The sequence below is a fragment of the Lissotriton vulgaris genome, unplaced genomic scaffold (genome assembly GCF_964263255.1).
Source record: "Lissotriton vulgaris unplaced genomic scaffold, aLisVul1.2 SCAFFOLD_2466, whole genome shotgun sequence".
NCBI classification, from domain to species: Eukaryota; Metazoa; Chordata; class Amphibia; order Caudata; family Salamandridae; genus Lissotriton; species Lissotriton vulgaris.
The window spans coordinates 25303-40054 of NW_028255838.1; the positions used below are offsets into that span (position 1 = coordinate 25303).

The 14752-nt window shown below is 42.8% G+C and overlaps 1 protein-coding gene and 1 long non-coding RNA gene across 2 annotated transcripts in view; one reads left to right on the top strand and one right to left on the bottom strand.

Moving 5' to 3' along the window:
- Positions 1-14752, bottom strand: part of LOC147658868 (proline-rich protein 15-like protein) — a 69912-nt gene that overhangs the window by 14412 nt on the left and 40748 nt on the right. The window lies entirely within an intron of this gene.
- Positions 171-1667, top strand: LOC147658870 (uncharacterized). The gene is made up of 5 exons (XR_015307441.1): positions 171-249; positions 370-457; positions 547-673; positions 759-840; positions 1169-1667. It is a non-coding gene; the product is annotated as an uncharacterized LOC147658870 (long non-coding RNA).

Consider the following 14752-nt stretch of genomic DNA (forward strand, 5'->3'; position numbering starts at 1 on the left):
ATTTGCAATCGTTTAACATACTATTGTTCCACACACGCACCTCGCTGGGGTGCTGCAGTTTGTTGTGCCTATGTAGCGCTACACCGAAGAAATAACTCCTGATTCGCCCACGTCTTGATGACGCAGGTCAGAATCCTCCTTTAAAACGCGAGTCCTTTGATGCTCACCAAACACGCATGCGCGAGTGAGCAGTGTATGCCGAGACGCCGACCAACTGATGCACCGAGACGATACAAGCCCGTTCCACAGGTAAGAGACCACCAGTTACCCTGCCTGCCCCTCAGTTAGTCAGTCTAGCTTTTCACCCCATTCACTCGTTAAATTAGGCCAGTTCTAATGCGCTGGTCTTGTGTGCTTATCTCCCTACAGCACACGCGACTAAAACCGACTTGTGCTGACTCTGCCACCATCGGTGGAAATGCCTGATTAAGACAGGCTGTTACCTCGCGCCAGACAGGTGATGCTGCCCTCCAGTCAATATATACAGTTCTCACACTCTCCCCCGCTTCAACTTCTTCTAATTACCTTGTTTTTTGGTGACTACAGGACAGTGTGCCTGAATCATACAGGAGAGACACGACGCTGAATAGCAACAGGTCATCGTGTCATTCCCTATTCCGGCCAACTACAAGCAAGTTGATTGTGCCGCTTGGACACGTTTCGTTTCACAGGGGTAAGAGCAGTTTGTAGATCACACCCCCACTGCGTCCAACCAATCCCATGCGCTGGTACCATAAATACTTCTCCTTGCATTCCAGATTATCCTTCACCCCACGCTTGCAAACTCCCCACTCTTATTCATTTGGACTACTGTCAGCCTATTTTGCAGAAACTGTGAAGGTAAGTTATGACTAGATAGATCATTAGTATAATGAGCCCACCGCCGCGGGTACAACCATATGACCTCAGCTCCTTCCCTGAGACCTGCTTAATCCTACCACTCAGTTTGTATTTCAAAACCACCCTCCATCTTAGAGCCTCACTGTTCCATTGAATAGATCGACCAAATGGGCTCTCACTGAGTATTGAGAGTCTTGTTGTAGACGCTATTTGTGTCACTGTGATCATGCTAGATACAGATGTGTAAAAGTGCTACCTTAAACTGTCATTTCTGTGTTTTTCCTACAATTAAGATATATGTTCTTTTTGGTTCCTTTCCCTTGTACAGCTGCCTGAGGCCCTGATGAGAATCTCCACAGAATCCAAGGAGATTCGAAACGCGTAGGCCCCCCTTTCTTCACTGGACTGCCAATTTTCGATTCAATAACCAAACTTGTGTATAGACCTCACATCTAATTGTTGGAGAGTAATAATCTTTATTCATTTGCGCAAAGTCTTCTTTATATTGTAAAATCCTTGGCATTGTATTTCCAGTTAATCAAAAATGTGAAGATTTTCGTTTAATTAATGCAGTTCCAGTTGTGTATATATATTTCTTGTCCCTTGTATAAATTGTATATATGGTACGCTTGAGCTAAGTGTGTATGTGTTGAATGTGTGGCGAATGTGACATGACTGTGGTTTTGAATGATGGTTTATTCCAGGTGATTGTATTTTTATGTGTCCGTTCTCAATTTTGATCTTATCCCACTGTGTTTCCCGGTAAATGAAAAAAGAACCTTTTTATTGTTGAAATTCTTTATAAAATAAAATTGCGACTATTGAGCATTCCCTTTCTGGAATTTGATTTTCTGTTTGTGGAAGATTTATCTCATTGTTCAACTAAGTTTATCAGTACTGGCATCTTCTTCTGTTACCTAATAGCAAAAGGCACTGTCAGGTGGTCAGACCAGAGAAGTGGCACGAGTAGGTCTGTGGTAAGGTCCTTCATATTAGAAAAGATAGGATCAAGGAGGTGGCCAGCCTTGTGTGGGAGCTGAGTTAAAGAGGGCTAGATTCAACACACTCAAATCCTCTATAAGGCGTATGCCCAGACTGCACAAGGGATCTTCCAAATGGACATTAAGATCTCCAAGCAGTGTAAATTTGGCACACTTGAGTATATAGGGAGACAGTAGGTCTGGAATAGTGGAGCACCAATTTCCAGCATACCCCTGAGGCTGATAAATTAAGGCCTCGGATACAGTGAGTTTGTGTGTGAGGTAGAGTGAGAAGAACAGGGCTTTTAGGGTGGGGATGGGAAGCTCTTCTACTTTACAATTATATGTATCCTTAAATATTGTAGCAATCCCACCACCTATCATATCCTGTCTATCTCTTCTAATGATGGATTAGTTTGGTGCAAGTGCGGCATCAGGAGTATTCACCCACAAAAAATTGAATAAGTGCTGCTGATGCGATGGGAGGGAATACTAAAAAAACAAACTTCATTCCTGCATCTACTACCAGAAGAAACCACTTTATGGCCTAAGTCATTCTGGGCGCCAGCAGCATTTCCTATGACCTCATTATGACTTGTGTCAAATGGCTTTTAGATAAAAAATTAAAAGTACATAAAAGCGGGCTCACCTGCGGGTCTAAGGAGGTCTGGCAGCCTTCGAAACAAACAGGTTGAAGTGCCATGAGTTGGTCAAAAGAGTGCAGAGGTTTGTCAAATAGGTACAAATTATTGATGTGTTCGAATAGCTGATCGTGGGTGCATTTTTCTACCAATTTGGCCGGAATATGGTCAGAAGTTGTTTGTCTTTCTGGTCAGTGCCCCTTTTTTTTAGTAGGTGTGATACTTAGCCCATCTTCAGGCAGTCTGGGAGGGATCCTTGTTGGAGAGATGCGTTCACGATTTTCATCGGTAAGGGAGTGATGGATTGGTGGATCTCTTTCAGTTGGTGGGAGGGAATGGGATAGTCGAAATGTGTGGTAGAATACATTGACTGAATGGTTTCTGTATTTCCCCCTCAGACAGAGATTTGAAAGTGTTCCAGAAGGCTCTGTTTTTTTCTTGGGACCGTTGGGGTGTATTAGTCAGTCTTCTTGCCTTGTGCTGTGAGTGTGTGGTTGATGGATTGCCTAGGTTGAGTACTAACTTGGCTGGAAATAGAGTTACTTATGGTTGCGATTTTGTCTTTAAAGAAAGTGGTGAATGTGTTTCAGATTTTCGTAGAGTTGTTTGCAATTGTCGGTTCTACAAGTTTTCCTGGTTGTTGTTTTATTATGTCAAAGAGTTTTCTGGGCCTGTTCTACAACCTCTCTAGTTGATATCTAATTGCTGCTGTCTTCTCATTAAAAATAGCCTTTTTGTATGAGATTCTGTGCATTCTCAACTGTTCAAGATGGTTAATGTTTGGTCACCTCCTCCGACGTCATCCCAGATGTCTTAATCGTTTTCTTTCATTGTTTATACTTTGGTTGAACCGCGTTGCTAAAGGTTCTATTTTGTGCCTTTTTGGGTGTAACGGAGCAGCCTCTGAGCTCTGTTGGCCATACTTCTGTTGTTGAGATGTGTCAGTTCGTGAACCCATGTAAAGTCAGTCTGAGCTTCCAGTAAGGTTTGGCATAGGCCCACCAGTTCTATTCTTTTTGCAAGGCTGTAGTCCTTCATTCACATTTTTCCCTTCTCGTTTCACCTTTGATTATAGATTCTTGTGCGGATATTTGGAAATTAATTTGATGGTCGTTGGACCAGTCTGTTGGGCTGATGTCTAATATGTTAACTGATCCCAGTTTAGCGATGATGAGATCAAGTGTGGCACCTTTTTTGTGCGTTGGTCCATTGCATGCTTGAATCATGTTGAGGTCCTGGAGTTGGTTACTGAGTGCAGCCACTGTGGGGTCTTTGTCATTGCCCCAATGCTGATTGAAATCTCCTAATAATATTGTATTAGAGAGTGAAGTAGCATTGATTGTGATTGTTTCCGCAAGTTGCACCAGAAAGACTGTACTGTTACCTGGTGGATGATACAAGAGGAGTGTTGTCGCTAGCAGTTTCTTTTCAAGCTTGATTTCAGCTCCCAAGAGATCAAACGATGATGTTTCTTCTAGAGAGAGAGAGTTTAAGGCTAGGGAGTATCGGTAAATTATGGTGAGACCTCACAAGCGTCAATGTGTGGTCTAGACGTAAGATGGCAAAATCCAGAGGACTGAGAAGGACTCCCTCATATGTGTGAGACACCACAGACATACTACGCATCATAGAGGAAATACACGATACAACTGAGATCAACCTTCTAATCACACTTGACGTAGAAGTGTTGTGTTCCTCGGTGCAAAAGGGGGTGGTAATGGACGGAGCATCTGAACCAATCAAACACTCACACCCAGTCAAAAGATCTGCGTTTAATCCATCTCGTTCTTTAGCCCACTCTGCCACCCCAGTTCAGACATGGCTATATGCAAATCAGTCTGACCCTGTGCCTCATGGGAACAGTCCAGCCCGAACTGCCAAGCCATGCCTTCCCTGGACCGGAAACAAGCTTCCGAGGACCGGTTTCTGGCATTCCAGCCGTCTTCAGCCCGGCTTGCTTGAATCCAGTGGGAAAGTGAGCAAGAGACTCACGTCTGAGCATACCCTGCCACACTTATGGCGGCCAAAAGCGGTACAAAAGGGGGTGGTAATGGATGGAGCATCTGAACCAATCTAACACTCACACCCAGTCAAAAGATCTGGGTTTCATCCATCACCGTTCTTTAGCCCACTCTGCCACCCCAGTTCAGACATGGCTATATGCAAATCAGTCTGACCCTGTGCCTCATGGGAACAGTCCAGCCCGCACTGCCAAGCCATGCCTTCCCTGGAATCAGAATATTCCTCAACAAGAGACACTAAGTGCAATAGAAACATGGCTTAGGAAAGAGGACTGGAGTTCCCCTACCCCTATTTCCTTCATCATGGGGTGTGCTACACTGGCACTAACCGAGAACTATTTTCAATACCAGAAACAGTTGTACCGTCAGTCACAAGGTGCTTCCATGGGGAGTACCTTCGCCCCGAGTGTGGCATGTCTTTAGATGGCCACCTTTGGAGAGAACATTTATGAGGAACACTAACAACCCATACATCAATAACCTCACCCTCAAGAGGAGGTTTATTGATGATATTTTGGTCTTCTGGAGAGGTGATCGCTCTACCTGTGAGGAATTTTGTGAATACATAAAAATAAGCACTGGCAACGTCAATAGGTCTCACCTTTGAAACTATTTGCTCTGCCAGTGACTGTTGTTTATGAAGCACATCATAAGCAAAAACGCTGATGCTGTAGAGCATGAACAAAAGGAGAAGCATTACTCATCGCCTGAAGTACATTGGCTCTCAGTCCAATTCTAAGTGCTGTATGTGCAGCATACACAGCGGCACAAGGTCTGAGATGCACGGGCAAAGCACAGGCTGGAGAGCAGAGCCATGACTTTGTTTGCATTACTTTTACTGTTCTGAAAATTCAATAAAAGTAGTTTCTCATGAACATTGGCACAATCAACCTCCTGTAGGATCCAGGCTATATTTTCTTTTATTGAACCAACGCTAGGGTGGGGGTTTGGGAGCCTTCTGGAGAGGGGGCTGTAGAGAGCAATGACCGCAGGAGTGGGCAGGAGCCAGGGATGGGGGCCAGGGGTGGGACATCAGTAAAGGATTCTTGAGCGCATGGGGATAAAGCTTAATGGAGAGGAGTGGGAGAAGGAACATGCAATAAATAATTTTGTAAACAAACAGACCACCAACACATAAGTGTCAGTCTGCTCCCCAGTGCCAAATGAACCAGTTTACAGCACGTTTGTGGAAACAATGTGTATTGTATATGCTTTCATTAGGAATTTAATTTTTATAAAGGAATGCCAGATGCTACCCAGGATTCTGTTTTTAAAAAAACAGCATAAGGCTAACAATGTGGCACCCTACAGATGCTAGAAGCATGCTTCCTGGGCAGGCATGAGCCTTTGGTCTCACTTCATGCGTATATGGGGAGGGGTGGTCAAGCTGTACCATTACCATTTGCTTCCCCAAGCTGGGCTGCGACCCTCAGGAGTTATGCACTGTTCATCTGACACAAAAAAGAAGGTATCAGAAAATAAAGATTCCAGACCCAGTGCAAAAAATGCTGACTATGAATCAATAAGCTCCCTTCATTTGTGGGGGTCGAACGGCCACTCATTTTCGACCACCTATGACAAAAACTATAAATAAAAAATGTGAAGTGTGGTCAAAGGAGCCAAATTCATTCAGAAATAAATAACAGCGCACACCAAATTGTTCTTGTGATCACGTTAACCCCACCTTCAGTACGTCTTGAAAGCAACAGGGGGATTGGCGGTGGGAAGGGAAGCATGCTAGGGAGACAGCTTGAAATGCATGCACTTTCATTGAGTGCCTAATACAAAAGAAAAAAATAATTCCCCAGAAGAGAGCAGTGGAAGAGCACAACTAATGTGGCTATGCTCCAGGGGCAAGACAGATACAAGATGGACAAGACAAGCCATCGAATATCAGGCAAACAAATGAGAGTGACAGTAAAGCTAACCAATGGTAAGCAGTGGGCGGGCTTCAAGCCCCTCTTTGTGTCCTTGGTAAGCCTAAAATATGTCTTTCACAACCAGACAGCTTACACTGTCTAGTAGGTTCAACCTAACAAAGTATTATGGATTTGTGGGCAGGGCGTTTGTTTGCACCTGGGAAGGATATGACATAACTCACATTTCAAGGTCTCTCTACATCTTTCTCATGCGTGCCCATTTATAGAGCTGTGTTATATGTAGTGTGAATTGCCTGTATAATTATTGGCAGCCCAAATCTTATATGAAGGCTTTTTTCCCCTAAGAACATATTATTTTAGGTAAATATTTTTTTGATTTAAAATTGAAGGACGGCATGAAGGGATATAAGTGGTGTGTACCCACTTTTCTGGGAGACCATGACCTCAAAATGACCCGTATCATGCGCTGTCGTTTTTTGGCAGTAGTACTTTGAATGTTGGCACCTCTAGACTCGAGGTATCCAAAAATGTTTATTTTATTTTTATGTGAAATACAGTTCATTTTTGGGAAGATTACACAAAATAAGCTTGTCTGTATGAAAACTGTATACTAGATATTCCCTCACGTACAAAAGTCCAGCGAGATACCGGCTCACTGTACATTCTGTACACTTTGCAACGTCACACAGGCAATGTTGCTAGTACAGCACATGTGGCCACCGCGTCCCGCAGTTTCACAGTTCCCACAAGACATATTCTGTTTGAACCAGTCTCTTGTGGGCAAAACTTACACCAAAAAGCAAAAGATAAACAAACACAAGTTACATAAAATAATCACAACCCAATGATTTACGCAAGATTACATTTGCATAAAAATCATAGGGCCCTGCACCAGGCCAACCTCCATAAAGAAGCGATTTTACAATTCTATGTGGCAATTTGTTCAAAAGGAAGAGCTGAAGAGAGCAGTGCCTGATAACTAGGGGTCAGGTGATATACCTGCAGGCGGGACGCGGACCCATTTTAACTGGATTATTTTTCAAAGTGCTGAAACGCAAGTTACAAAGCACTTTTTGCAGTTTAGGTGTGGTTTTCAGACCTGGTGAAAGATGATCCTTACAAGCGTTAGGAGCTTAAATTCCTCTGGGACACAATTTGTATTGGATAAAAACACCGGGTCCAATTCACAAAGCATTCTTTCATAAGTAGGTTTAACTTAATCGTAGTAAGTCAAAAGAAGTCAAAGCTACTCACATAAGTCTTTGTGAATTTGGCCCAATGGTATTAGCACTTTTTTCCATATTCCCTCTCTGCACTTGTTTTACCCTTGAGTTAAACACACCAGCTAGATTTACTGCTGGTTGTTACTTGAGCACAATTTCCTTGCAATGCATCAAGACGTATGTGTGTGAAATGTGGGGCCCGTCAGTGAAAGTACATACCTCAAATACAATAAGCTGGTAGTATCGGGCAGCGCCTTCCCAGGCTGACAAAAGAGCTTTTCATATCAACCCAATCGATCAGGAAAACAAACATTAAGACAACATTAAACACAGTCCTTGCCAAGACAGAACAATGCATGAGAAACCGGTGAGGGCTCACCTGTTGCCACCGGGGCACTGTCGCTTATTAGAGAATTGTAATTGTAATGCTGCTGTTTGTGCATATTTTAAATGGTGCAGTTGTCAATTTACTCGAGGGACATCTACAACCTATGTTTAATATTATATTAGTTTTATCCCTGCAGTCTTTATATATTCTAAGTTTTAACTTTAGCGTAGGTCTCTCTCCACAAAGTTTAACTTTATTGTAGTTATATACACGTACTCTTACGTTTAAATGAATTGTAGTTATATCTACATTTTTACCATATTGTACTTATAGATATCTAGTTTTCTTTTTTCATATTCTCATAGTCTAGGTATCACTTGATTGCAGTTATATTTTCATAATCTAAGTTTAAGGTTATTGGAGTTTTATCTCATAGCCTACATTTAACAAAATTCAATGTACATGGTCTAAGTGTAATCATATTGTAGTTATGTCTACGTAGCCTAAGTGCAACTTTAATGGTAGTTAGATCTATGTTATCTAAGATAACTATTGCAGTTTTATCAATGTTGTCTAAATGTTACCTTATTGTCATTCTAGCTACACAGTCTAAGTTTAACCTTATTTTATTTGTATCTGTATGGTCTTGGTTTAACTTTATTGTAGTAAATATCTACATAGTTGTATGTTTAACAATATTATAGTTACATTTACACAGGAAACCATATTGTACATATACCGATGCAGTCTGTGTTTATCTTTATTTTATTCGTAGCTGCCTAATATTCCATCTCCGTAGTCTCTTTAAATGTATTCTAATTCTATACATAGTCTATGTTCCAATTTATTATAGTTATATCTACTATCTACTTAGTCTAAGTTCAACCATATTTTAGTGAAATCTGCATATTTTATTACTGATCTTATCTACATATACCTATGCAGTATGCATTTATTAGGTCTGGAATTAGCCAAGACCTTTTGATAAATTCACACAATAACATTGGTAAAATTACGTATGTAATATAATTATAGGGGCTGTCAGCCAGTCCACTTCATCCATTGTTCTGTTGTTGTGTCATTCACATTTTTCGTCCATTCACTAAAGCATACTTCATGGGGCAGTAGGCCAGCCCACTTCAACGATAGGCTAACTTTACTCAGAGTAACAGCATTCTTTTCCCTAAGGAGCACACCCGACATGTGTTGCTCTCTATAGTCCCAGGGAATATTGGGTGCTTTTTGAGAACAAAAACTATTTTTGCTTTTAGGTTATTTTTTTTTATTTTGGTGAGTTCCCAGCAGTCCCTCCAACAACACAGTCATATAAAGCAAGCCTTGACAAACCCAAAAGGCTGTCAGCTAACACCAGGTGTATTGGCTTTGCCAATTCTTCTCTTTATTGCAGTTACATTTACATAGTATTAAGTTAAATGCTATTGTCCTATCTCTATAGCATACGATTTAGTTTATTATAGTTATATCTCCATAACTGTTTATCTTTAGTGCAGCTTCATCTATGTAGATTTCGTTTATCTGTATTAAACCCTACAAACCAAGAACATTATAAAAAAAACTACAAATTCACACTGAACATGTCAAAAACAATTTAAAACTGCACAGAGATTAAATTAGTTTAAATTAGTTTATATATCGTAGTTGATGTCACACAAACCAGTAAGAAAAGATTTCTGAGTAGGCATGAGACTGTGTGAAAGAAACCAAGACAGAGCCACTTGTCTAACACTTGCTTGACATTTAACTGAACCAACCCATTCCCCCCCCCCCCCCCCATAACTGCAGTCTTTCAAGGGCACTAGACTCTCTGGAAAGCTCAAAATCCCCCCAAAATGTTTCCAGCATCCATCTCAAGAGAAAACCATCTTTGAATTTTACTACGTCCAACTCTACAGGAAGTGACATCATTGATCCCCTCACCCCCCAAACCCTATCTTTAAAAGACATTGCCAGGCAAGCAGATCTCAATGACCAATATCCATCTCCACAGAAAGAAACATCACTGCACTTCCCTGCATCCATTTCTGCAGGTTTTCATCTGTCATTACCTGCCTTCTTCCCTACTTCAGTAAACTATTCAGCGTATCCCACTGTCTGGGCATCCCCACCACATGACGGACAGAGATGAGGGCATCCCCTGTTCGAACCTTTAAGGACCCAGGACCAGAAATCCTGCTCTAGGTAAACAAGCTTCATCCCATGCCTTTAAAACATCACATTTCACACCATCCCCACGCTCACATCTAGACCCAGCAAAATCATTCACCCCATTTGCTCTTCTCACACCTCCGTCCTCATCCACACGCCACGCAATAGAACACACAACCCTCCTACAACACACTCAGTGCACACTCTATCCTCATGCACACTCCAGACATTGCTGTGATGATCACTCAACACAATCTCGAGGCCCACTTCAGCAATGAAACCTGCTTTTTACCCCCTCAACATGCAGCTTCAATGTCCTCATCCCGATGGCTATAGCATCCAGAGCGTATACTGCACACTCAAAGCAGGGGGCGGGGGGCTCTAAGAGTCATACACAGGACATCATGGTCCTCTGGCCCTCCTAGCAACTCTACCACACCTATGTCTTCAAGCTCATCTTCTGCCACTTCCCTCTCTCAACCTCAAAAACATCCTCCTTTAATCTGATCTATAGAACACCAGGACCAAACAAGTTCTTCCCAGAAGAAATCTCAGACCTCGTTACCCTTTACCTCATCCAAAATACCCACCACAGATTCCTCAGAGACAGAACACACCCAGCCCTCCACAGTTGGTAGCACTTTCCTCAAGATCTGCACCACCACTAAACAAACACATGTCGAACACTATGCTCCTTTGAAAACCCAATCCACCAAGCCAAAGCCCTCAGTGCCCTGGTACACGCATGAGATTAACACAAGCTTAACAAAAGAAAATGTATCCTATGAAAAGAGGAGAAACAATTGAGAAGATCAAAATTCCTGGATGGCCTCACTCTACTCTAAACACTCCACTCTAATTGCTGATACCTCATCATCGCATTTAAAGCCTCTTAATACAACACTACGAGGTAACCAACAGAAGCAAATCCCTCATCAAGCCTGTTAAACACTGTCCAGTCCTCTTCGAGAACCCACAATCCCTGCTTTATTCAACAAATGCAATACCATTCACCTCTTCCTTACCGAGAAGATTGACAAAATAAGATACCACTTCTACAGCAGTGTCACCCATCATCACCTCACCACTTAATGAACCTCGTTCAATCCAGTCTTGCACACGCGTCTCTACGATATCCTAAACTCCGTCTAGGCAATCAAGATGGTACCCTTCTGTTCATCATCAAATTTCTATCCCAATGAGAGGGCACTCCTATGTTTAATGTTCTCAGAAGAGGGTGTGCACTAATGAGTGTGAAACATTGCATGATTACTGCATAGAGGGATTATGTGCAATAATGCAATAATGCGCAAAGTGTATAAGAAGTCTGAAACGCGAATTATTTTCTTTTTACATTTCGTTCACCGCAACAATAGGCAAATTCCTGTATAATGGTTGGTACTGTTATCATGTGTTTGTGAGAATGTCACAGCTGATCAATACACCACAATTGTGATAAATCTTCACATATTACCTAGGGATCTAGAGGGAACTCTGTCCTGTAGGAAGCCGTTTGTTCATTTTGGGCTGAAACATGTCAACCTAAGATGTTTGGGTACATAATATACCCTAACAACATCCTCTCAGAGATGTTTCTAATCTTGCTAAGGGTATCCACAATAAAGAGATCAACCTAACTGTGATTGGAGTAGCTGCAGGCAATTTTAATCACAGATCCTGTAGCAATAAGAGCTTCGCAAACAAGCAGTGCCTCGTAGGAGCAAAACCTGACTGCCATCACCAAGAAGGTGATTTCGTCGACATATGACGGGGATATTAGAAATTAGAAAGTAAATTGACCGGTCCTCTAAGGTAGGTAGAGTAGCGTAGCTAAAGGCTTCGTTCTCCTTGAGGGATCACACCTTCTGTAAATGTTAATGATTCACAAATGGATTGAGCCAGTTGTTGTGACTTCTTTAGGCTCTTTTGATAACCAGAGATCCACCGGACAGACAGTTGGTTTCACTGTTTTCATGATAGAAATTTCTTTATTATTCTAAAAAGTTGAAACACAGAAAGGTGCAGAAATATAGGCTGTGGCTAAACTAAACCTAAAAGGGTAACACCCAGATCTTCAATAACCTCCTAAAGTTGTGTAAATCAAAAGCTTCACGCAAAGAGAAGGGAAGAGAATTCCACGTGGAGGCCGCCGCAATAGAGAATGACCTGCTCCCCATGGTCTTCAAAGATGCCCTGAAAGGAGGAGAGAAGTGCAGAGGGCGATAATCCCGCAGATTGTAGGAGAGGGTTATAACTGAGTACCTTAACATTCAGTCTTTTCTTGAAAGTGCTCTGAAACAGTGGTGCATCGGTTCTTCAGGGTCTCAACAGATGCTGCTACCATTTTGGGGTTAGCAGTTTTTCTTTCATTGTAATGCTTACTCCCTTTTGAAAGTTGAGACCTTCTTTCAATAAGGAACATTAATAGCTTTTTATTTCAAATGTAAGTTTTTTGAAGTTGCTAAGTAATTTGCAACATTTACACAAGTAGGCATGCTTGCTGAATTCAAATTATTTCTTAGTTATGTTTAAGTTACAAAGCTTAGAATTTAGAAATAATCGTGTTTCCATACTTTTTGAATCACACAATTTGCAGTCAAGTGAGGGAGCCGGGGATACACCTGCAGTGTGTGGACCCAAACACAGCTCTTCAAATGCACCTCAAACACAACTCCTCGCGCCCCTGGCTGTTCCAGAACTGGGATCAGCCCATATTTCTACCTATGCACGTTGATCCTGGGCACCTGTAACCTGGAGACCACTCTTCCAGTAGAGCTCGGTCCTGCCTTGGGGTATCACCTTCTCTTACAGGTCTGAGCCCCACAAGCAGCTCGGCAAATGCACTTCAATCTTCAGATCACCTCCATCCTGTCCAGTAGCACCCTCACTGTTTTGCTTCTGGGATCCATACAACACACAGCAAGTGTACCCGTTCCCCACAGCCCACAGTCCTGGCCAACAGCGCTCCGACCCCTCACAGACAGCCCTTTCAGTGCACACCATTACTCACTTGCAGCGTGACCCATGGGCCCAGTACTTTTATCCACACACAACTCTGTCAAATCACATCACTTCCGTCTCACGCACCCTTTGCTATTCCAGTATTTACACCCAAACACAGCTGTGGAAATTCACCTCTGACATCGCATCTTCTGTCCCAGTAAAGGCGCACTTTTTTTTATCAATCCACCTCAGTCCTGAGCCATAGTACCTATATTTCTGTCCTCAGGCACACTTTCTCAAGGCACCTCAGTCCTGAGCCATAGTACCTTTACTTTCCTGTCCTGGGGTGCACTTTACCAATCCACCTCAGTCCTGAGCCATAGTACCTTTATTTTCCTGTCCTGAGTCATAGTACCTTATATTCCAGTCCTGGGGTGCACTTAGCAATGCCCCTTAGTCCTGAGTCATAGTACCTTTATGTTCCTGTCCTTGGTCACACTTTACAAATCCACCTCAGTCCTGAGTCATAGTACCTTATATTCTGGTCCTGGGGCGCACTTTGCCAATGCGCCTTAGTCCTGAGCCATATTACCCATCATGGAGCGAACTTTACGAATGCACCTTTTATATTCCCGTCCTGGGATGAACTTTATTAAAAGACACACAGATGATGGACAATGATGCACAGAATGCAGAGCAAATCCAACATTCACCCCCCGTCATGCGATCTGGGTTAAATCTATTGTTCTTTTGCCCATCATGTCACCCCTGTGTTGACCTAGCCATATGCTAATCAGCATCCTGGGGCCAGTTTCAGGGCATCACTCTTTATTGGCCAGGCTACCTTGAATCCAGTGGCACAGTGAGCCAGAGACCCACATCTAGGCATACCTGGCACACTTAGGGCGAGAAAGCAAAAGACACAAAGATGGACGAAATGCAGAGCAAATCAAACATTAATCCCTTGTCAGGAGATCGGGGTTAAATCCATCATTCTTTTACTCACCATGCCACCTCAGTTTAGACTCAACTATATGCATATCAGTCTTGACCATGTTCCTCATGAGAATATTCCAGCCCGAACTGCTAAGCCAGGCCGTCCCTGGGATGGCAACAAGCATCCTGGGACTGGTTTTGGGGTATCACCCCTCATCAGCCAGGCTAGCTTGAATCCAGTGGAACAGTGAGCCTGGGGCCCACGTCTGGGCATACCCAGCGCACTTCGGGTGAGAAAGCAAAAGATACACAGATGATGGATGGAATGCGGAGCAAATCAAACATTCATCCCCAGTCAAGAGATCTTGGATAAATCCATTATTCTTTTGCTCACCATGCCGCCCCAGTTTAGACAAAGCCATATGCAAATCAGTCTTGGCCCTGTTCCTCATGGTAGCAGTCAAGTTCAAACTGCCAAGCAATGTCCTCCTTGTACCTGAAACATGCATCCTGAGACCAGTTTCAGGGCATCAGCCCTCATTAGCCAGACTAGCTTGATTATAGTGGCACAGTGAGTCCGGGACCCATGTCTGGGCATACCCAGCATACTTAGAGCGAGAAAGCAAAAGACACACAGATGATGGAGAAATGCAGAGCAAATCAAACATTCACCCCCAGTCAAGAGATATTGGTTAAATCCATCATTCTGATGTTCACCATGCCACTCCAGTTTAGACCTGGCCATATGCAAATCAGTCTTGACCCTGCTCCTCTTGAGAACAGTCCAGTCGGAT